Here is a 25519-nt window from a genome sequence, read left to right on the forward strand (position 1 = left end):
TCTTAAAAGCAGCTACGATTTGTATTTAATGAGCAGAGATACATAAATACATCGTTATATATACATCGTTAAAAAAATTGAAACTCAATACTTTAATGAATCCCGAACAATATTTTTTAATAGCAGCAACACATTTTAACTCATGATTCAATTACTTGGGGAAAAAAATGACACCAATTTAATTCCACTGAAGTAAACTCACATTCTTGCTAATTACTAAATATATCATCCATAGATATTTTCCTGTTTTAGAATGCTGAAAAGAGCGATTAACAGTCTCAAACCCAAAACTATTAATAGTCTCCAAAGTTGCTGAAAAAGAGTGGGACAGATGGCATGTATTAATTTTGAAAACAGTGTTATTATAAAGGAAATTAAAATATGGAACACTACTTTTTTAAAGTAATCAAATAGAGCATTTTAAGCAACAGAATTTTATTCAAAGATCTGATTTACATAAAATAAAGGTCGTTCAAATTTCAGGGAAAATACTCAGTAAATTTGTTTAAATGGCGTTCCTTTGAAACTTTTGCAAAATGTGGATAGAATATTAAGGAACAAAGCTTTTTTTTATTACGTCATTACATAAATTATCAGAGATTGTTACTCCACTTTTTTACATAGGAACCAATTATATATGGGTTAATATGCAGGTAAAAGTAATAGAAAAAATCTAAAAAGAACTGTGATACTAGCGCTTGAAGCAATGAATTGCTCTTTGCTCTGGTCATTGGCACGGAACCTATAAATTACTGGACACACACACACAAGCTTTCGTAATGCATTGGATAATTCAAATATAACTGGACAATAAAAAAAACATGACATTTATTACCATTTATGACCGATACTGAGATTCTGCGTTAGAAAGTTCTTAATCGTTTGTGGTCTACAGATCCACCCCTCACACAATACGTGACACAATTTTCGGAGGGAGACTCTAAGCCATAGAAATCGATAAAAAAAAATGTCACAAACTTCCGGATGTTTCCCGGTAAATATATGCTAAGAGAGAGCAATGTATTGATGCCACCGGAAGTCGAATAGTATTTCGCTTTGACAGCATTAAATGTTTTGTGTACATTTTTGTTTACAAACTCTTAATCTCGTTTGTTAGCGTGCATGCTCCATATATGCTTAGGGGCGGGATTTTTTATACATATAAAAGGTGGATCGGGAATATCGCTTGGAGTTAGTTGTTATCTGAAACTAGATCTGCTGCGGATTCTGTACTTTTGGTAAGTAGTTATTCAGATCCATTTATTACTCTTTTTTTTATTTAGACTTTCTTAGCCAATTAGATTAACTGTTTTATTTAGACTTTCTTAGCCAATTAGATTAATTGTTTGTTTTATTTAGACTTTCTTAGCCAATTAGATTAATTGACTCAAAAGTTTTTTTATTGCAGGAAAATTGAAAAAAAAAGTAGTTACTCATTTTATCAAAGTGCAGGCATTCTTTTTCAGTTTTTGATTGTGAAATAAGGATATATTATTATTATTCTGATTATTGACGATGACTTATCTAAGATATCTCCTTAAAATTTTCCTTCTATGAGAACGCCAACAAATTGTTGTATTTCCTATATTTATCAAATTATTTTACCATGAATATTTCAAATTTTTTGCAGAATTTACCATAAAGTTTTCAAAAAATACTTTTTTTTTCAGCTTTGGTGCGAAGCCCAGGAAAGAGGGGAAAACTTGTTGAAATTAATTATAATAACTTAATTAATATAATAAAAAATTAAAATTTAAAATTTTTGCCTATTATTTTCTATCGGAGCTACGCCCTGCATATTTTTTTGAATACCATCAGATCCTATTACGAAGATATTAGCATGATTTAAGCGATATTAAGTACTATCAGCATACAAAAGGTTAAAGTTATTTTTTCCGGAATAATATTCTATTGGAAATGAAAACTTATTTTTCACTCTGCTTTGATTTATGGCACATCGAAAATAACTTTCGATGTGCCATAATAACAGGTGTGCCATAATAAAGAATAACAGGTTATTCTTTTAAGCCATACTTAAACTTCATAAAGCAGATTTTTATTTTCTTGGAGGTAAACATTCAAAAGAGATTGCAAAATAAAATTTTGACATACTGTCAATTAATTATCGCCATGGAAATATTTACAAAATTTTTTCCTTTAAAATTTCCTTTTACGGTGAATGATAAAAGTTTCATGACTGAAGGTAAAGTTATGAATATGTCAGCATGATTTTTAATCTTTGCTTCACTTACTACAGAAATATGCTTAATGCCCATCTTTGAGTCAAAAGGAATGTATAATAAATGCCTTTTGTTTACAAAACGCGACCATTGTTTCCATTCTGAATTTTTAGAAGATATTGCAAAGTTTCATACAAAAATTTTCCACTAATTAATTCTAAAGTCTTTTAGGACAGATAGTAAATTTTTGACTGTAAAGTACATAGCATTACGAAAACAGATGCCAATGACTGATGTTTAATTCTAACTTACAACTGATTGTCGTAAAATGAAAGTTCTTAAAAATATATGTAAGTTAATTATTTAGTTACGAAAGATGGATTATTTATAAAACAAATTAATAGCATCGTGAATAAAGTGAAGTATACAGAAAAATATATGATTGAAGAATTACGTGAACTTTTCAGACATTGAAGGATAAGGATTAATCCGGAAGACATTCGAAATTGAAGCGCTTGCATAAAAAAAAACAAAAAAAAAAGCATTCGTAATAGTTAAGATAATACACGAATGCGTGCACCTCAAAATGCAGCTGACATAAGAACTGAGTATAACATTAACGTGACATTTCAAACGAAAAGAAAGACCATAAAAATGTAATTAAAATCCGATTTTGTGCGGCTATTAATAAGTTTTTTTATAGATATCTTTAAAAAGAAATTAGTGCGTGAAGTTTACAAAAACATATACAAATATGTCTTTTTTCAAATCGGTTCTATTTAAGAGATGAATAAAAATTTAATATCCATTGGTAAAATGTAGAGTTATGGCTCAGAAAAAAATAAGTCAACAGATGTTAATAAAAATTTGTTTGCAATTGTCAAATACGCATATGTAAGTGTCACGGTGGGACAGTGTATAAATTCAGCTAGTGTCGGCAATTTATGCTTCACAGAAAGAAATATGGACAAGTACATGTATCTTGACTAGGGCAGACAAATTATTTCTTGGAACTACATTTATTTTTATTTAGCATAGCAATTGTAAGCACATACCTGATTTATCAAGTATGGTGGTTTTATCATATCAAATAATAGCTTTACAGTTCAATTTGAAATTTTACCCAATTTGAAATTAATCAAACATTTGTGTGAAAACAATCAGGCGTAACAATATATACATATATATATTAAAAAAATGGTTGAACTAAAGAGTACCATTAAGGGCATAAGGAGGAGGAGTTATTAAATAATGTGTGAGAGAACTAATAAAAACCTAAGGAAGACCTACGGACCGTTAAATATAACTTAATTAAATATAACATGAAACAAATTTTTCATAAATTAAGTAAATACCGTACGGAAATATTTTCTGTTCCTCATTAGAGGCATTTTGTCTCAATTCTTTAAATTTTTTATTTCATTACCTCGATATTTTTTCTTTATGGTATTTATAAATAATACATGCAGATATATTGAACCAATTCGTCGATTTTCATTTTCTTTACAAAAGACTCTGAGTCACAAATTAAACCTTTATTTATTGCCATAACTCCATATGGACATCTTTGCCCTTTGTAAATTACTATGTCTTTTTTTAAGTTGATGAAAACTAGTATTTCGCATTGAAATGTTTCTACTATGAAAAGCAAGATCATTTTTTATCAAATAATGAAGTTCTTAATGGCACATCTCAAACAATTCTCACGTTTTCATCGAATGTTTTACTTGAAACAATTATAAAAATTCATAGGAGTTTTAATGATTGAGAGAACTAACAGTGGAAATTTGTGAGAAAGTTCAGTTATTTACTCATAAATGAATACAATAGAGAATCAACCATTAATTTAAGGTAATTATCCATATAAAATTATGATATTTTACGTGGTGTTGTAGTTATTTAAACATCCAATGCACAACAGTTTTTTCTATAAAACAGTAACTAGTTCAGAACAAAGTAGCGTTTGAATTTCTTTTCTATAAAGTTTTGCAAAAATAATATATCAAAGTAAATAAATAAAGGAGATTCCAATCTCTAATCCAAAGTACAGTAGCATGATAATGTTTTAGGCTTGATTCGTCAATCTTTATCCTATTTTTAAATTTGCTCTTAATGAGATAGTATCTATAGCAAGTACACAAAAATTTACTTAATACCATCGGAACGCTCAAGAGTATAAATCCTGCAGTAAAACAGTAAAAAGTATAAATAAATTTGAATATATTTTAAAAAATCTCTTGAGAAAAATGCTGCGGAAATAATCGAAGTTATTCCGTAGTAAACTAATATTTAAAAAAAACAAACTATTTTTTTTAAATTTAAAGTGAAGTAAAAAGGAATTGTGTGAAAAAACATTTTAGAATAACATTTTTATTCGCTAATATGAAACACAGCTTAGAGAAGATCATTACCATTGATCTTATTTCGCACTCAATTTAGAGATAATTGCAAGCTTATAAACATTATTATGTTGTAAAATGCACTAATGTTCGCCATTGTATAGTGTAAGGCAAAAGACTAAGACATTTATCATATAAATGTCCATATTCACATTATAATGTTCTAGTAAAAGCATACACTTGAAAACTCAAAGGGGAGATTCTAAGTAAGCATCCTATTGTGTTCCTTTACTTTTGTTTTGAAAACGCAATTGTCCGCATATTTATGAACTAATTTTTAAGAAATAAAATAATCCAATAAATGATTCATACAAAACTAGACAAATGCATTAGGATTTTAGAAATTAAGTTGGCAGTGGAAGGGTTATTTTCAAGATGCCAATCATTTTTAAAAGTTTTCATTTAAATAGAAAATGATTTTAAATAAAATAGTCCTCACTGTGACAGGTAAGTGTGTATGGAAAAAATAGTGATTTTTTAATGCAATTTAATAGAAAAAAACTGTCGGGCCTTTTCACGAGGCGGTAATGAACAATATAATCATGATCTTTTTCTGAGAAAATTCATTAGAAGCAAATAGAGTAGTAGAATATCCAACTAGGAATTTTCATAAAGAGAAAAAAATTCAAGAATATTATTTTGCATTTTTATTATATCTATTTTATAAAAAAATAAGTTTTATTTATCTCTTTTTAATCGTATTAAAATTGTATTCTTCACCCCTTTCGAATCATGTTTAAGTTTCGATAGTGATCGGAAATTATGAGTTAAATGTTTCAAGTTCATTAAGTTATTGACGTCTACAGAGATCCATTTTAAAATGAACTAACATCGCTTTATACCTTCGAACCTAATTTTTTTCGTGTCCTCCTCAAGTATTCAAGGTACAATCCCTAAATACCTCCAGGTATTCAACGATCACTCTAGGATGATAGTCCATGGTCAATTTATTTAGGTAAACATTACTTTTACAATTCAAAGTTTCTTTGTTCGAGTCTAATTTTTTGGTGATAAAATATTTATATGCACCCTGTATTTATCATCTTCAATTCTGCATCATGTAATTTTAATATGCACAAGGTGAAATATCGTCGAAACATTTTCCTATGCCCAGTCTTTATATTTACTTCGTGTCAGTTTTTCACCCCGAAATATTCTGCTTCATCAGAAAGGATGTGTTTCCCTAGACTTTTCTTTTTGTTCTGAATGACGTGTTTCACGCTTCGTAATATAGAAAACGAAATCGAGTATGCTTTTTGGTAATTTTCCTTTTCACCAGTTGATCCAAAATTTGAAACAGATTGACAATTTTGGTGACAAGGAAGAATACTAAGTTTAATATATCTAAGTCGTTGTGTTCTTCGATCTATTTGCGATAGCCAGATTTGTGACTTCTGATTACAATAATTTCTTTGGGAGGCGGGGAGAGGTGCACTAATACATGGATGAGAAGTTGCCAGATAATATAAGAAAATTCTTACTTTTCTTGAGTGTATAACACTGGTAGAGCAGTCATGTTTGTCGAATCCCGATGATATATATCTTCACAAAAGGACGGTTTACTATTCGCGGCAGCCATCTTTCAAATCCACCAGATGGCCTAGAGCATAAGTTCTTAATAGAGAAAGTACCACTCAACTTTGGTAATGGAGCCTACCACAGATAATAGAGGGTCCAAATTTTAATTTGATGGAATAATATTTAATTTTGTGGAATAATAATTTCGAAATTTAACGCCCATAGCTCCAAATTTAGTTCAAATTTTAATTAATTAAATTCTCGAAAAATCATCCCGATGTGCACAGAGGATTATCTCAGATTTCAGTTCTATATTAAACAATCGGTCATGTCTATGACTTTCTGAGATAAATTTAGTAAATTTAATAATTTCAAAAGACTTAGTTGGAAATGCAGTTCTAATTTTGCAGTAAAAAAAAAAGAAAAATTAAGTCACATGTTTTTGCAATTTAATGAATGACTTATTTTTTTTCTTCCAGTTCCTGTGGAAAGCAGCTGTGATAATGAAGTTCTACGTGCTTTATTTCGCTGTGCTGTCCGTATTGTGTCTAGTTGCCACAACAGTGGATGCCCAAAGGCCTCAAAGACAACCACCAAGAACTTTGGATCAGATTATTTGTCAGACAGGATGCCGCATTCTTTCTCAGTCCCATAGAGATGGTTGTTGTAGCAGGTATCATTATAACAGGTGTTGTTGAAAAAAACGTGGACATTCATTGAACATAAGCATCCTTATATGTTGGATATCTGTGAAAGCATTTGATTGCGAATTTCTTCTGTAGGAGTAGCAAACATGATGTAAATAAATTGTGATATTTATTTAAAGTGTATTAGGACTTATTTAGCTTCATTTAACAGTTTGTTTGTTAATGATTAAAGTTACCACACACCTCTGATCAATCGACACAGTTGATAATTTTTGTGTGTTCCTCCTGTACGGAAAGAACCTTCCAACTTTACTCTGAATTTCTTTTAGATATTCCTGGTGATTCGAAATTTGTGTTTTTCTTATTTTACAACTTCGTGCGGTACAAACGGTAAACAGTTTGTGTAAAAAGGGAATGATCCATTAACTTTAAATCTGAAAACTTTGATAAATATCAGTTCTGGGAACCATATTTCTGATCCTTTAAAAAAAATCCGTGGCATGCTCTTCACCACAGTCTTTAAAGGTATAGCCAATGATGTCATTCACTGTGAAGACAACAGTGATTCCAGGAACAATAGACATCAAAATTTGTCTCTCGAGGACGTTCTTTTCTTATTTTCATATATATACAAGTTTTAAAAGCTACATTTATTATCAATGTTCAATACTATACACCCACATTATACCCAAATTTTATTCATAGTAAGTAGGCAAACGTTGCAAAATAAATACAGTCACTTAATTAATAATCTTCCAAACATTTTAATTATTCCTGCCTTTAAGAACAACTGAATGTACATTCTGAAAGATGGTGATCTCTTTTTTTTTTCTCCTATTCTCAAGCTTAACAATTTCATCTGGCTGATGGGAGCCAGATGATTTAACTTGGACCAATAAGAATGTCTGATAGATTTTTGATTGGTGAAAAAGTCACATGAGTACAATTCAGAATCGGCTCCCTGTCACATAGATCTATCACAATTTTGGGGATAATTTGGCATTATGATTTGGGATTATGAATGTCCAGGCGATAGTAAGAAGAAATTGGGTTCTGGAATACAATATGTTGCCATACTTTGACGATTTTATCACTATGCCAATGAAGATTGCAATGTGTATCAGTTGTCAAATTCAATACAAATTACAAATGGTCTGTCATTGGATGCATTCTGCCTTGCCATGGTAATAAACAATGTCTGTCATATTGCTAAGAATACTAATTACAAGACCAGTTTTCACTTTCCCTGGTGGAAATGTTTTAATGTCTACAAGCAAATACAAAAATATACTGACCGCAAAAGTATGTAACGGAAATTTTTGTTTTAATCAGCATTCACAAAATAACAATTATATGTCTGCTTTTATCAGTAGTAAAAGAAAATTAGAATTAAATATCTCGCCTTTACCAAAATGGCTCATATTGTTGTAAATTCGTTATTGATTTGCCAATTATTGAATCAACTAAAGCATTCATCATCTTTAAACGGAATAAAAAGTAAAAACTCCACCATATACTTCATATTTTTATGATTTCAAGAGATATTCATGCCAAATCCGAAGCCATTTTGTTGTGATTGTATAATAAATTTACAAGAAAAAAAGAAGAAATGACGAACGATCAAATTGAAACAGAAACTCGCTCAGCTTAAAAAGTTAAATTTAATCACACAATAATAAATAATGATATAAATGTGAAGTGACTGGACTTTCAGGTCTTCGCCCCAGTTATAGATTCTCTGTCCTGTTTTGGAAACTTGTTCCAATTTTAGTAAGATTTTCGAATCTCTGAATTTTTTTACTTATCAAAAATATATATAAAAAGTAAAAAAAACTTGATTTAAATTATTAAAAAATTAGTTTTTTAAAAATTACTTTACCCAAATGTTATTATACATAGAAAAGGGTAATCTTAATTTATTCAATGAATCTTAACGGAAAACTAATAAAATATATTATCCATGTTCCTTTATCTCTCTTATTTTTGTTAAATAGTGATTTTGCCATTGCATCTTTTTTTACTTGTTTGTTTGCATATATCTTTGAATTTTATTCAATGCTAGCCGCCTTTGGCGACCAGCTTATTTACCCAGATTATTGACTTTTTAGGCTATTAAATGATTAATGGAATGCAGTTTTTAAAATTTCACCTTGTTATTTGACAAGGAATTAAAGTCAATTTGAAAATATGACTTTAAATTAATCTGTCTATAACAAATCACTGTGGATGAAAATTAGAGTGCACCTACTTGGAAATAAAAACGGAAGTGAAAGTTTTATTTCGGCTTAGATCCAAAGAAATCTACTTTTAATCTTAATTTTAATATTGGCAAAAGTATAAAAATTAAATGTTTTGATGCATGAGTTTGTATTTAAAAATTAGAAGCATTACTACTGACTGTGTATTAAATTTTAAAAAATTATTAGAAATAAAGAAACAAATTTTACTGAAATGAAATTAATATCGTTAAAAAGATAATTTTTTGAGTTTTAAGATAATGCGAAAACTACTTTTATGAGATAAAAAGTTTCGTTTTGGGGATGGACAGGTAGACAAACAGATTTCCTTGGACTGTTTCGCCCAAAAATATCTCGAGCCGAAAAATTCTACAAATAAATGAAATCTACAAATTTGTGTCAAATTTCAACTCTTTAGCCCAAAGCATTTCTGATTTATTGTATTCATAGACAGATAAAATTTTTCAAATTCAAGGAGGTTTAAACCGTGGTGATTGCAAAAAAGTTATGATTTTGTTCTAGTCATCTCGTGCGACCAATTGGTTTGACGGCAATATTGATTATGTTTGATTTGGGATAAGTTTTTTACAAGTAACTTCATGTCCATAATTCCGCCGTATTGTTTGTCAGTACGGTCACATTATTTAAAATGTCTTATTGAAGTTCTGCTTATTGCTCGTGGACATTTCCATTGGGAACAGTTCCATAATATCATACCGCTATTAAAAATATAAATATCAAATTCATTTATCTTCTAAATTTAAAACTACACAGATATTAAAAAAAACCAACTTTCTCCTTTGACTTTCAACAATTATAGAAATTTAGCTATTAAATATTTGATGAAGTAATGAAAAGTCTTTGAATTTCAAGGCAGCAATGGAAAATATTCTCAAAATTAAGTAAAAAAAATTTCTTTTAATTGCCAACATTTAGCAAAATTTTGCAATTTTATTAAAATTGATGTCGTCAAAAAGACAATTTTTTAGATTTTAAGATGATGTGAAATTCATTTTTTGCTGCTACATCTTTGAAAGATATCGCTGAAAAATGCCACAATTCCACTCAATTTTTAATTAATTAATATTTGAAAAAAAAATCGTTACCAGGTATACATTTTCATATATATATATATATATTATTAGAAACTAGCCGCCTTAGACGACCAGTCGGTTCGCCAATCTTAATGTTCGTTTAAATTTTAATAATTGAATAGCTTGAACCGGAGTTTAACCCCCTTCTTCGCCAAGTTGCGATAACGCGCCAAAGCTGGCTATCTTTATTATGCACTTAAATTGAACATCTGCTCCTTTGCTTTTGAACATTTCACAAGGCCGTTGTTGACGATTTTTAAAAATTGCTCCAAGCAAGGGGTTAAACTCCGGTCGTACCATTAAATATTTTACGCAATTCCAACTTTAATAGATTCTTCAGCAAAATATTTTAAAACTTCAAATTTTTATAGTCATATAATTCACTCATAATATTACAAAGGCCTTCAGTCATAACGTGATATGTATCTCTGTAATTTTCTGTTACCCCTCGTAGAATTTATGCTTTAAATGAAAGTGTAAATGATTAATATGCAATTAATATAATAATATTTTTTACTGAAACAAAGCATTTTTTTTTAATAATATGATTACTGATAATAGAGTCACTGAGAGTTTAAACTTTATGGGCACTAAAGAATACCTTTCTTAATTTATGTAATATCTCAAGAATTTGTCAACAAAATTTTCTCAGATTCATCGTGAACAGATCTATTAATTAACAATGTTTAATTTTAAATGCATCAAACACTAAGAAAATAAAATGAATCGTTTGAAATAATCGGTCGAAAACAGATTTAAAAAAACTACTTAAAAAACGATGTACTTAAAACTATAAGCATATACAAAAAAATATATAACTAACATAAATACAATTTAATTACAAAAGCATGCAACTAACCTAAAAATAATTTAAATCATCCGTTGAAAATGGTTGTCATGGCAACAATCAGAACACAATGCGCAGACGTGAATTTTCTTCGCCACTTACGGTAACGCAAATGCGTGAATTTTTCTACGCCAGTTGGGGTAACGGTATGCAGATTAGACATTTTTAATTTCCTTTATTCTGTGTTATTTTAATTCAAAAGTACTTCAGAATGAATCTGAAACATGGATTAATTAACAATGTTCCATTTTAAATGCATAAAACATTAAGAAAATAAACAGAATCGTTTGAAATAATCCTCCGAAAAATGTTAACCCTAGCCTCATTACTGTTGGGAGAAAAAAAAACTAAAGCCTTACTCATTTGGCGGTGGGGAAAATGGAAGATTTTTTTTTTTTGGCGAAAAAGTTGGCGGTGGGGAAAATGGAAGATTTTTTTGGCGGGAAAGTTATTTTTTAATTAATAATTAAAATTCTAATTAAAATTTCAAAAAAAGGGACCCCAGGTGCACATTCCCGACCTCTAAGGTATACATGTACCAAATTTGATAGCTGTATGTCAAATGACCTGGCCTGTAGAGCGCCAACACACACACACACACGCACACACACACACACACACACACACGTTGAGCTTTATTATAAGTATAGATTGAGATAGAAATATATGAAAATAACATGTGCAATGTGATCATAGCTTTTGAAAAAGATTGACCACATGGTATGAACTTGTTTAACAAATCTCATAAACTGATTTTTCAATAAATTTTGAAACTGCAGAGAAAATTTGTGAACACTCTGTATATATCATAAAGAATGTTTGACTTTAAAATCCAATTATCCGAAGTTCAGCAATAACGATCCCTGATTATCCGAATTGATTTTGAAAGAAAAAAAAATGAAACGCTTCTCTGTACAAATCTAAAGACGATGAAAAAGTTATTTCTGTTTACATTAAGTACAAGCGTAGAAACACAAGGAATATTCAACAGAATCAGACCTCGAACAAGTGTACTTCGAAGCCGAAGTTCCGAAACTAAAGCACTACCTCTACGATGAAATAAGAGACACATAATTCAAACTTATATTATGTTGTTTCAATCTAATGGTAGAGCTATTAATTAGCTACTTCTAAGCGGTGGCAATAGGTAAAAAAATTGATATCAAATTATTCGTTAAGTATGAATAATCTTACTATTTTTAACAGTTAAGAAATTGTAAGGAAATAGAAACTTCAGTCCTTCACCATTTCCATTTGTTTCCGTTGAGTTGGATGGCCTACTATGAGACTTTTTTCTTTCCTTGTCGGCTCTAATCCAAATTTCCCATCGTATCGTGATGGCAGTAGTAACAAATAGTCTTTTAAATGAAATCAATCGAATAGGGAAAAAGTCAAATTGCGGAAATAGTAAGGGGTTCCAATCATTGACATTGCTGGGCCTTTTCTAACCAAATAAAATATTTAGATCGTATTTTATATGCACAATATTAATAATTATGTATGTAAGCCCTTATATTTAAGTTAATTTGTGATTTCCTTTTTCTATCTAAATATTACAATATTTACAGTTTTCTATGATTTACTTCTACTACATTTAATTTCATGCATAGAAATTATTATTTTCTTTTTACGCCTGATGTCTTTTATTACTTAATTCCTCAGATCTTAGTAATTCATTTAAATTTCCGTAAATCAAAATCAGCAGAGTCATATTTAATTCGGTTAAATGGATTTCTATTGATATTGTAAATAAGGTTAGATTTCGATAAAAGTTTTGAAAAAAAATGACATTATTAGTCTATCAACTCCGGTTTGCATTTGACTGGCGCAGTGAAAATTTCCACACTGTTCTAGGAATTCATCAATGATCGACCCTAGGTCACTCGAGCCATTGACATAAAGTTTTTTTTTTCTTCATCTAAATAGGTGAATGACTACGGACATCAATAAAGACACACGCTTCACAAAACAAAGAAGGCTTATTTATTAAAACATTTGCTTTCTCTACAAGGCTGAAATCAGTGGCTAAACCGCAAGCCACTCATTTAAATAAAAAAAGAATGGACAATTTAGATCTCGTTGGCTTTAAACTATAAACAATGCATTTTTTTGTCACTTTTTGTGTGCAACATTTATAAGCAATTGTTAATCGCCTGTAGTGGGTAAATCCAACCTTCTTATATCGTGTGACACAGTTTTAGAAAATAAGCCCCAAGCTACGAAAAAAATAAGCCGATAAATCTAACTTCCGTATATTTATCGGTAAATTAATACACAGAGAAGGCAACTTGTTGTATGCATGGCAAGTAGTTATTTCAATTTAGACACGCGTGAAAGTTCTTTGTTTTTGTTTTGAGGTTTGCTCTTCTTTTGTTTTCGTCTTTTTTTTAATTGTGCAGCCCTTATTCTGATTCGTTTAAAGGTGATTTAGGTTGGGGTGGGAACTTGATATATTTATAAAAGTCGAAGCGGGAATACAGTCTTCAGCTCGTTTGTTTTCTGGGATTCAATATCTCTATTGGATTTGTCGAACCAGGTAAGAATACCTTTTATTAGTTTTATTCACTTAAGATTTAAAAGCGATTATCCAAATCTAGTATATTTTAGGATTCTCTAATATCTTTAGGATACAAATATCTTTTAGGATTGATTCATTATCTTCATGTCAAATCCTTTTTTCCAATTATATAGCAGTATATAAAATTTAATTATATCATAAAACAATATGTTTCATATTGTTCCAGTGATCGTATATGCTTAAAGATACTTCTAAAAATGTATTAAAATTTTTAAAAAACGTAAGAATTAAAATTTATAGTATTTAAAATCTAAAAATTAAAGGTGTAAAAATGGTTTTAGGCAATATTATATACCGGAATTAATGATAAATTTTAAAATTTCGATTAATTTTTAGTTCAGAATCTAAAAACCTAGATTTATCTAAAAAGTAACAGCTTGGTGAATTTGATAGTTAAAAATGAAACGATCTTTTCTGTGGAGAGTTTTTGCATGATTTTTTTAATCGTGTATGTTGAAATTATCAAATAATATGTCAGTATATAAAAATTGTTATTTTATGAATGATTTTCTCTGATTTTATAAATAAGGAAAATACTATGTTATTTCCATGAAAGTAAATAAATATCAGATGTGATTAATCTTACCTCTATAATTCAATTATTTTATCTTCAGAAAAGAATAATATCAGCATTAAAATGCACATATTTCAGCACACTTTAAATTAGGATAAAACGACTTACCTGTCTGCGAGATTAACAGTTTTCAATTTAATTTCAACAAATAACAAAAACAAGATGCATTATACTAATAAATTTTCATGCCACATTTGATTTTCCCTATGGTTTTTTGGAAAGAAAAACCTTTAACGCTATTATTAACTTTTAATAATAATTAACTTTAATAACTTTTTGTAATAATATTTAATGCAATGAAATAATAACATATCTCAAACGCTTCCAGTGCAAGTTTCAAATACTCGTATTAGAGCTGCTTATCACAAATAACAAAAACGATTAAATCCGTTCAAAATTTTAAGTTTTTTAAATGAATTTAATCTAAAATGGTTTTGGATTAAATTATAATAACTATACACCGATATTTTATATATTAAGATCACCAATGAATTTACTTCATGTTCTCACACATATTCTTAGAGAACAAAAAGGAATATTTTGCAGAGAAAAATGAAAATTTTAGAAAATGCAGATCTTTTACAATGAAAAATATTTCAATCAGGCTGATGGCCATTTATGATTTTGTTCTGGCCATAAGTTAGGTTTGGTTCGGTTTGTTATATTAACGTCCCATTTCAAGCAACAGTAGGGCTATTTTGGGACAGACCTCGTAATTTTGAACTACGGTCAGATGACGAGGACGACGCCTGGGCTGGCACCCCCCTCTCCACACCACACCAGCGGGAGGACGTTTGGTCATTACGGATTTAACGTGCAACAGACCCCCTTACACGACGGTTCTTCGGCGGAATTGGGTCACAAACCTGAAACCCTCCGGTTCCGAAGCCGAGACCGTAGCACAAGGCACCATGGCCCTCTGGCCATAAGTTACATTTCCTGCTAGTTGATGTACCTAGCATTGGTAGGAAAAAAAATAATTTTCAGTATATTTTTTTAATCAAATAAGCAATATTTAAATGCAAAAATTTCTTTTATAAAAATAATAACAAAATCCTCTTATCTTTTTCAATTTCATTTTAATTAAAATAATAATATGAGTTACGTTCAAAGTTTTTTAAAAATAGTAAGTCCTTAAAGTTAAATGACCGTGCTGCCAGATTAATGAAGTGCAACGTTAAAGTTCATTAAAAAAAATAACGGTTTTTAATAACAAAATCTATACTTACCGCATAAAATATTACACAATTACTGAAATTTACAAAAAAAATATACTAATTATTAATAAATTTAACAAAGAAGATAAAAGTCCTGGTTTTTGAACCCAGTCAAGATAGTTGAAATCCCTTACAAAGTCTTCTTTCCTTTATAAAGTTTTCCTAACAATTCTTAAAAAGATGTTATGCCCGAAAGTAATCGGCGTTGCACTTTTTTATTTGATTTTATAGAATAATGAGGCAAATCGAGTACGCTCTGTAGAAATATTCATCATTTCCTAGACCTTTTTATAACTGGCAGAGGCCTTTTAAAATAATTTACCTACGAAGATTACTAAGACCACCAACTAAATTTCGCCCATCCTTTTTCCATCATTTTTAATTCGCAGTGTTTTTAGACTGACAGACAGATAGATAAACCTAATTTCAACAATAGTTTCCTGATCGACTAACACTGATTCAAAATTGAAAGTTCCATCTCTAAAAGCGCCCACATTTTATTAGAATTCGGCTTTTTACTTCAAGTTAATTCAAGTAAACTAAGCTCAATATACAGGAGGATTTATAAGAATTCTAACCAATATTTAAAACGTGTTTCACGGAGAAATTTATACGAAGGAAAGTCTTAGGATTATGTCGGAAAGAGTTTATTTCTCCTAAATTAACTGGACCGCAAGAATCTTTTATTATTTATTTCAGAAGGAAAACGAAATTAGAATGGAACTGTATAATAATACAGGGATGGAAAATCTGCATTTAGTGTGAGAGGCAACTGATGAAAAGCTCCGAGCATCGATGAATTTGTATAACGAAAAGAATGGATGCTTATTCATTATAAATTGTCTGCAATAAAGATTAGATGAAACTGATTTATTCACAATTAACGCTATCTGTGGTCGAGCATTTATGAGTTGAGAGTATCATCCATTATTTTATGCATACATTATTTATTAATCTATTAACATAATTAAGTCTTAGACTGGTATAATGTCTGAAAATTTCGATATGTATATTGAAAAAAGACTACGGTCAAAAAACTATACAGAGTAAATTTTGGGACCCAGAACTAATAAATATGGCATGAAAATTCTTTGGCTCTCATTTTCTCACTAAAATCGGTTTTTCAAAACTTTAGTTCGATTTTTAACTAAAAATTCAGCGAGATTTTAATGTTTTTCCTCATTGATTTTCGAGCATATTATTGTACAAATATCATTTTTATTTCAATTTGAAACTAAGAAAAGAAATCTTTTCTATAATACCGATTTTATTTCTGTGAAATCTTTAATTATAATTTTTATAAATTTAAAAAATATTTATATCAATATTTTACAAAACTTTATTATTATTATTTTAATTACGGGGTTTTTGCCCATTCGTTTTGTTATATTAAATCGATTTGTGGGATGTACATTATCGCAGCTTTGTAATTAGAGTAACTTCTTAAAAATCAAATAAACAAATTAGTTCAAAAAATATCATAATTCGATATTTCAGATTACAAGTTCGAATATGTTTTATTAAATTATTTATTTTTTGCTTAGAATATTTGTATTCGCTAATTTATTTGCTACGAGTATCATACATGGACATTTAAACCTATTTGTGTCAATTTAAAACAGATTTTATATGCTTGATTTGCTTTTAATCATAGTTAAAAATCCATTCAAAATGAGCAATAGAGGAAGAATCAAAATGCTTTTCAATAAATATTAAAACAGTATGATGTTTCTTATAAAGTCTGCGGAAGTAATATCTCATCGATTTCCTCATATTTTGATACAATATAGTAGGGTTTGCGCTTTTGCAGTAAAGAAAAGCGAATATGTCTTTTAACATCTTCCTTAAGTCTTGTTTAAACAACGTTTGATACAGATTTATAATTTTGATGCCGAGAGCACAAATCAATTTTCGTGTGTTTATGTAGCTGCATTTTTGAGTATCTCTCTCACTTACTTGAAGGAAACAGACTGACAGATGGTCAATTCATTGAAGGATTTGATACAAAATTTTATGTATATCTACATTTCTGTTGAAAAAACAATATGCTACATTTAACTCTTCTAGCTCTTTGCGAACATATTCACATGTGCATGGATGGACAGACTTTATGTTAATGGATATCTTCCGAAATTTGAAAGAGACATATAATTTGGAGATGATAATCATACTCTAAATTTCATCCATATATCTCATTAAGTTTTTAAATCATTTCATAGACAGAATAATATGATAATAAAAATTTTCTTCTTCTCCAGGAAGAGAAAAAGAAAATTGAAGAGAAAAAAAAATTCATAAAAATCTCAAAATCTATTTTTTTTTTTTTTAACAATTTCAAAACTTTTTCTTTGTATACTTCTTACACGATAAAGTAAAGCTGTGTTGTAATTTAACCAATATATATTTTTTCCTTATCTCTAGAGTAACCAAAGAAGAACAGAAACAATGAGATTCCACTTCATGTTTCTGGCTGTATTGTGTATAATGGCTATCTGCTGGTCACCTGTAGACAGTCAGCGTCCACTGTTGAATCGGTTATCCCAAGCAGCCAACACGGTTGATCGTGCTATTTGTCAAGGATGTCCTTTGCTGTCTCGGTCTCATCGGGAGGGCTGCTGCAACGCGCACAAAATCGCAAGATGCTGCTCAACAACATAGAGCTCCATGTACAGCTTATTCATTCTTCGGAACTCAAGGTGGATGAAATATCAAAATGACTTCATTTATGATTTGATATGATAAGGAATGACTCCATTCACGACAAGAATGATGTGAAACATCTTTGTCAATAAGGATAGTTTACCATTGCCTGCAACGTGACCATTTCGTTTTCCGATGTTTGGATGCATTGTATTTATTCATTATACTATAACCAAAAATTTTATTCCATATCTTACAGTGATGTAAAAAGTTTTTTTTTGTTTTTGTTTATCCTTTTGTTGTGGTTTTACGCTAAGGTTTTGGTGAAAAAGGAGATGTGCAAATAAAATATATATTTTTTTATTTGTTGTCTGTCTTAAAATTCCATTTATTAATGTGATACTGTATATCCATATTAAAGACGTGGTTGTCGAGGTTGTTGTGGTGGTCAAGAACCAGTTGTCGTACAAATCAATATATTTTTTGTGATCATTATGCAAAAAAAAAATGACTTATCAAAATGTACTTACTGTTGTTAACGATATTAATTAAGATAATGTTCATGCTTCTTTCATGATATCAAAAGCTAATGTCAAAATTGCATAATAACACAACAAAGTTTTGTGATTTTAAGTAAAGGAGATTGAAAGATAATTTTATCTTAGAGTTCTCAGGATGAAGAAATAAGCACGCACGAACGAACTCCTTATGTAAAACCGTTATATCTCCATTCCACTATCATCTATAAACCGGGTATTAAAATTGCAATGAACTAAGAATAAAAATGGAATAGTGCTATAAATATAGATGGATGGAATATAATATAGGAAATTTTAAATCCCAATTACCTTAAAATTCAAAGAAAGAACTGTTTAATCATGCAATTTAGAAATTAATTTGATAATGAAGACTTTTAATAATAAATTTCCACTTACTACATGAAAGAAAACCATTTAAAATTTAGATTATTTAGAAATAAAGTCTTAAGAAATCTAATTAAAAATGAAGATTCTGAAAGCTGCTAGTCTTTTAAAGTAGTTAAATTTATTACATTAACATTAAACATCGACATAACAAAAACATATAATGAACTAGATAAATATTTAGATAGCTAATTAATTTATATAACTTTCTTATACGACTCCCAAAACACACGTTATTTAGTTAACAGATTTGGCAATATTTACAGGCTAACTTTGGTTTAATCATTATTTCAACTGATTATTATTGTTATTTAAACACGAATTTCAGTTTTTATGAAAAATATTATCAAACAATGACAGAAGACAAATTCAACGGGCAAATGAATCAATTGAACAAAGTTTCGAAAAACGTTCAAGAGAAAGATTAGATTAATTCAAGATGCTCAACATATTTGGATATATATGGACAGACACAGTGTTGAAGAGAATTGTCTTGGGAAAATAACAGGGTAAGATTCAAGATTAATGTCCGGTTTCTTGCCAAGCTTAAAACCATACTAAATTTTCAAAAATTCGCCAAAAGTCTTGTAGCAATGATGGATTAATGCAAGACTCCTGTGTGCATATCACATATGTGATAATTATGGTGTAATTCTAATTTTTTTATTTTAAATATTTCTAATCTTGATGCAAATTTCACTAAACAAAACAAATTACAAATTCATGGAATTCCAATTTTACTCAAATTCATAGAATTCTATATTACCACGCATTGTATGGACAAGGGAAATATAAATAACACTATTCCATATAAAAGAAATATAGAATGAATGAATGAAAAAAAAATGTATACATATTTTTGACCGAGAAGAAGGATCTTGAAAAATAAGTAAAATTCCGAACTGCAATTGCTCCGATTTAGCACGTTCCAAATATAATGGATGCGAAGTCCAATGTCTGGAAAAGAATCGATAATATGAATGAAAAATAAATATTGGGTTAAAATATGTAAAACAGAATAATTTACAGACCAAACACAGTTGAGAATTGACATTTTTTTTTCTTTGTCATTTCAAAAAACAGCTCCGATTTCATTCCACGACGAAGAAAGAACAATAAGAAGATTTGGATTGTGAATTACAATCACACCTCCAATCGTAAGTGGTCTGGGAGAGATAAAAATACCCATATCCGTCAAGTGAATGTTTTCCACCTCACGACACAATTGGAGGAGGAAAAGCTGCATGGACAGCGCATGATCAAAAATTTCAGAACTAAAGTTAAACCGTAGGTTGATTGGCGGATGAGATTTTATGGAGAAGAAGTCAAGTTTGTGCAAATTCTACCTATTGTTCATTGAATGTAAAATTTAATGGCTTTGGGTCTTCAATTAATTTTCCCGCACAATATTCATTGCAACCAGCTGAAGTGTTTTCCTTTTGACTCTCCAGTATAATTTCACACTATGACAGGTTTCGTGTTTTGTTTCTTTCTATGAAGTGAAATGTATCACTTTGTGTCTCTTCCCTTCGACATATTGATTTAAATTTTAATATGAAAACGTTTGGTGTAAAGGTCACAAATCAAATTTCATTTTTCTAATGTTTGCGTCACCAATATTTTGTCTAAAATTCTATAAATATCTACATCTCTAATTATAAAAGCAAATTTGATTCATTTAATTTGCTGCGAGTGTGTGCGCATATGTGCGCGTATGTGTGTGTGTATTTTGAATTATCATTTTTAAATGCATTCGGATGAACAGACAAACAAAACTTTCTATTTGGTATCCTATTGAAAATTCGACAGAAAATTACAATATCCTTGAAAATACTACGTGTCAAATTTCATTCTTCTAGCTCATTTCGTTATAGTGCTCTCTTATTCCAATTTAAGATACATGTAATTCCAAGCATATACTTTCTGAATTCGAAAAAACATTGAGGTTAGTAAAAATCTCGAAATTTAATATCTTGGCTTGTTTTTGCGGACATAATGAGATAAAAAATTGAATACAGAGAAGCTTCTTTTTTTATCCTTACTGCACACCAATATAAATTAAATTTCCAAAAATACGATTTAACTGATCTAAAAATAAATAAAGTAAGACAAAGCTACAAATTTTAATCTAAAAATGACTGAAAATTTTATTTTTACAATGATAGTTTTAATATTTTAATAAATAAACAGTAAATAACTTAATAAAGAAAATTTTGATAGTTATAATTAATTTTTATTAATTTTAAATAATAATTGCAATAGATATGTAATAAATAAATATAAAGCTTGAAATTTAGTAGCACAATTATTATTTAATATATTTTAAAGCTTTAAAAGAGGCAATAAATTTTCATATTGATTCTTTCGATGAACTGCAATAAAGATATCGACTGAATTAAAATAACCAAGAAATTATTCCCAAACCATTACTGAAATTACGAAGTGTAAACTATTGAACAAGAATAATTTAAAAAAAATTTTTTTAGCTGCAACTTCCGATAAATTTACAATATAGACGATATTTTGACATTATTTTTACAAAAATTAAAGTTGCAAGAGAAAAGATTGAATTACTGCAGAATTCGAATTAAAACACACGAATTAGACACGTTGCATTGCACTATGTCTTTCTAAGGAGCACACTTGTCAAACGTGCACTTTTTATAAGTCGAGTATTTTCAAATTCTTAAATTCTCATTCCTTTAGAAATTTTTCATTCGTTTAATTGCAAAAGATTAAAATCAAAAGACAAAAGTAATTATTGCTAATATTGTAAAAGGAAAGAAATTTTATACCAAATATATTATTTCCTCAAATGTTTTCAATCTGCATCCTACATTTTCTAATATAAACTTCCTTTAAATCAGTATCCTTCTCTTTCTTATCTGACCTTTTTTGAGGAAGGAGATATCATATAAATGCAAGAAATATCCATTTACATTTAAAGAAACACGTGAAGCAATTCTGTTCAGATTCACCCAAATGTGCATAAGAACGCACACATTTCAGTTTTCCGTAGTTTGTAAATAGCATAAACATATATATAACGTAGGCAATCAACAAAACTTTTTTGCTTTTTTTATTTTCTCATATATTAAATACTCAATGGTAAAGCTTTATAATTTATCAAAAATACCGCTTTGTGAGTTTTATGTATCTCCCCATTTTAGATCTGTTTGACTTCGAAAAAGCCTTTTTAAATGGATGAATTTTAATATTCGAAATAATCTATGGAAATATACAGCTTAGATAGAGAAATCCACACATTTTTTTTTCTGGAATCATAATTATATGAAAAATTGTAGTTATATATCTTGGATCAAATGCATAAAAGGATTGATTGCCTTCCTCTTTATCTATATATCGTATATGAATAAATAACTCAGACGCATTTCAAGTTACACGGGCTGAATTTTAGTTTATACTATTTGTACTATTTATCTATTTCTTGTACGTATGTCCTAAAACGCAACATACCCGACAAATAAAGCTATTATACAGTCTTGACATTAAAATTGTTGATCTGTATCAAATTTTGAGGCCAATGAGAGAACAATAAGATGCCCAAAATACAAATTCAGTTGCAATCATTATACTATGAAGTCTTACTCAATATCCTTATTAAGAAAATAGGAATACAAAAGAAGAAAGCACTCCCACATTTTGGAATTTTGCTCTCTAACATTCTTTTTCTAAATTAGAATTTCTTAAATCTTACATCCCTAGAATAGGACTTCCAAAAGCAGTTGATACCACTGTCAGCGAAATTTTCGATTTCAATCAAAAAATATTATTTTTCAACTAAAGAAACTAAAGGAAATATTGTCAAGAGTCAATGACATCAATGCAGAAAAGTAGGAAAAGTCAAATAGTGTTTTAAACGCTATACAAAAATAGTTAATTTATGAATAAACTTTTGGACTTGGCTACTGGAAACAAAAATAAATAAATAAATAAAATAAAATAAAATTGAAAGGTTTTGCTTCATAGACATTGAATTTTTAACATTCTCACGTTTGCTCGTTTGTTTAAAGTTATTTTATTTTATTTTTCTTAACCTAAAAAATATGTGTATATACATTTTGTTAAACGCAGAATTAAAAAAAGAGACAAATTCATCAAATTATTCTCAAGACATTCAGATAAAAGACATCAGATCGAATTAATATTAAAAAATCCGTAAATAAAATACATCATCATCTCTTTCACTGATAACTAAAATTCAATCTTATACATTAATATTTATCGTCTTTTAAAGTTTTAGATATAATTTTACAAATCATTACTTTTTATATTTTTTTATAATATAAATATAGGCAGCATCTCACTAACCCCTCTGTTTGACTTTTTTTTCTCTCAACAGATCAAAATGTTATAAAGTGAGAACTAAAAATTATTTTCTTAAAACTCAAACACGATATTCTCCATTCAGATCAATAAAAATCAGGCTTTTCTGTTGATGATTTGTCTATTCAGTTATTGTTTGGTAAATGAAGCTAAGGATACAAACTAGCATTGCCAAGGCAGGGTCGGTCCAGAGTATTCGTAGCTCTGTGATAAATTATTATGGCTCCCTTTCCTTGCATGTATTGCATACTGATACATATGCTTAAACCTCAACAGGTTCAAAATAATCAAATATTTTTTTCGATGTAATGTATTCCATTTTCGTGACACTGTCCTTTCTATTGTATTCCGGCCGGCAATCATATAATGGGCTCAAATTTTCAAATTTATGATTAGAAATTGGTACCCTTACACGATCAGCATCGTGTGCCGCGGCACAAGCTATACACTCATGAAGCCGGCCCAAGCTATACCCTCATGAAGCCGGCCAAAACACGCTATCTTAGTGCTATTCAATAGCACAATTTTAAAACAAACAAGAAATTTCCTTTCCATGAGTTGAGCGTGGCACTTGTAACAATGAGTGTGTATGCTATTCTATTTATTATTATTATTATCTTATTTTAAAAATGAATATCAATATTAAAATCTGCTATTTTTCATCAAAAAATTTTTCAATGCCAATTTTATAAATAGTATAACAAAACTCTTGTATCCTTTTTTTTTTGGAGTAATTAAATATAACAATATTTTTGCATTGATTACTGAAAATGATAATACAGAATTTAAGATAACATTCTGACTCCAAATATTATGTACAAGGAAGTATTGTTATTACATTAATATACAACCTGTTTACACTTCGTATTGAATTGCGATAATTCAATAGAAGATTAAATTTGGATCAACGCAAAGAGATTTGGGAAAGTAAGGAGCGATTGTATGCATGAACATTTCATTCAGGAATAACTAGTGTTTAAGAAATGTGCAACTTCACAAGTGAAGAATTAGTACAAATTCAATACAGGCTCATAATTTTCATATAAGGACCATGCGCCAAAGTTCATCTATAAAACTAGTTACATTTTTGAGTTATTTTGTTATCATATACCAGCATCTATATATCTTTATTTTTATATTTCAAATTCACCATTTTGGAATCAACATATTTTGCCCGATTGCAATAATTTCTTTTTGTACATTCAAGTATTAGAAAGTTCAAAGGTTAGGTCAGTAGTAGCATATACAAGTTTTTTTAAGACAGTGCGTATAAATTTCAGAGAGAAATAACTTTCTCAAAGGAGAAGTGGAATCGTACAGCAACGCAGGATCTGAAATGATATCGTAAAGTACTCACACGAAATGAATATGCATGAAAGACATCATGCATATTATTTATAAACTAGTTTACAATATCTTCCTGAGGTCATTAATGATACTGAATGAAAAAAAAATTATGAAAAATTCCCTATGTCATCTTAGGCAGCCACGGAAATAATGGTAAGTCAGGATAAGCCTAAAGATCTTTTCAACCTATCATAACTCGCTTGCTTTAAATTTTACTAACATTATCAGATCAATCTTGTCCAAACACCACGTGCTGAAATTCTTGACTAAATGACAATTAACTACCCAAAAATCCACTCAAGAATTCTTGGAATATTTAGTATAACCATCTGTCAATTATAATTCTCAAATAATGGGTTTACTGGGAAAAAACTATTTCAGAATTTTTCCAGCACCATAGTCATTTTCATATGACTACAATTCATCTCAGAGGAGTCTGTCTCTTCTAAAAGATAGTCTGTGCTTGAAAATATATGTTAGCGTATGCATGAAACACTGCATATATTTGTATATTTTGTCTCTGCGTTTCATAAATAACCTGAAGATCAGCAAAATTAAATTTACATGCTTAGATCCAAAAAAAAAAAAAAAAAATCGAAGACTACATGAGGAGATCAATGATAAACAAAAATTAGAGTCTCCGTATTCTGTATATTTTTTAGCATTTATCTTTTTATTTTATATCTCTATTTTTAGATTCAATACTTGCAGGAAAAATCTTGTAATAAAATATTTTAAAATTTCAAAATTTGGAAAAAATATAACAAAAAACTTTTACACTGTTATTTAATGCATTGTGCTGAATAAGGAATAAAGCATTGTCACTAATTTTAAGTCACTGCTCCCAAAATTTGAACTATAATTTAGAAGGGATCTGCGATTACTTTAGAAGTTAAATTTTATTTGTCAATAAAACTAAATTTTAAAAATTCTTAAAAATATGCTTTTAACAGAAATCTACCTGACGATTT

General features: G+C 29.2%; 1 long non-coding RNA gene across 1 annotated transcript; it reads left to right on the forward strand.

Annotated features, from left to right (window-relative positions):
- Positions 1-13329: 13329 nt before the first annotated feature.
- LOC129969358 (uncharacterized) lies at positions 13330-18294 on the forward strand. The gene is made up of 2 exons (XR_008784498.1): positions 13330-13458; positions 17713-18294. It is a non-coding gene; the product is annotated as an uncharacterized LOC129969358 (long non-coding RNA).
- The last annotated feature ends 7225 nt before the right edge of the window (positions 18295-25519 follow it).

The sequence above is a fragment of the Argiope bruennichi genome, chromosome 5 (genome assembly GCF_947563725.1).
Source record: "Argiope bruennichi chromosome 5, qqArgBrue1.1, whole genome shotgun sequence".
Taxonomy (NCBI): Eukaryota; Metazoa; Arthropoda; class Arachnida; order Araneae; family Araneidae; genus Argiope; species Argiope bruennichi.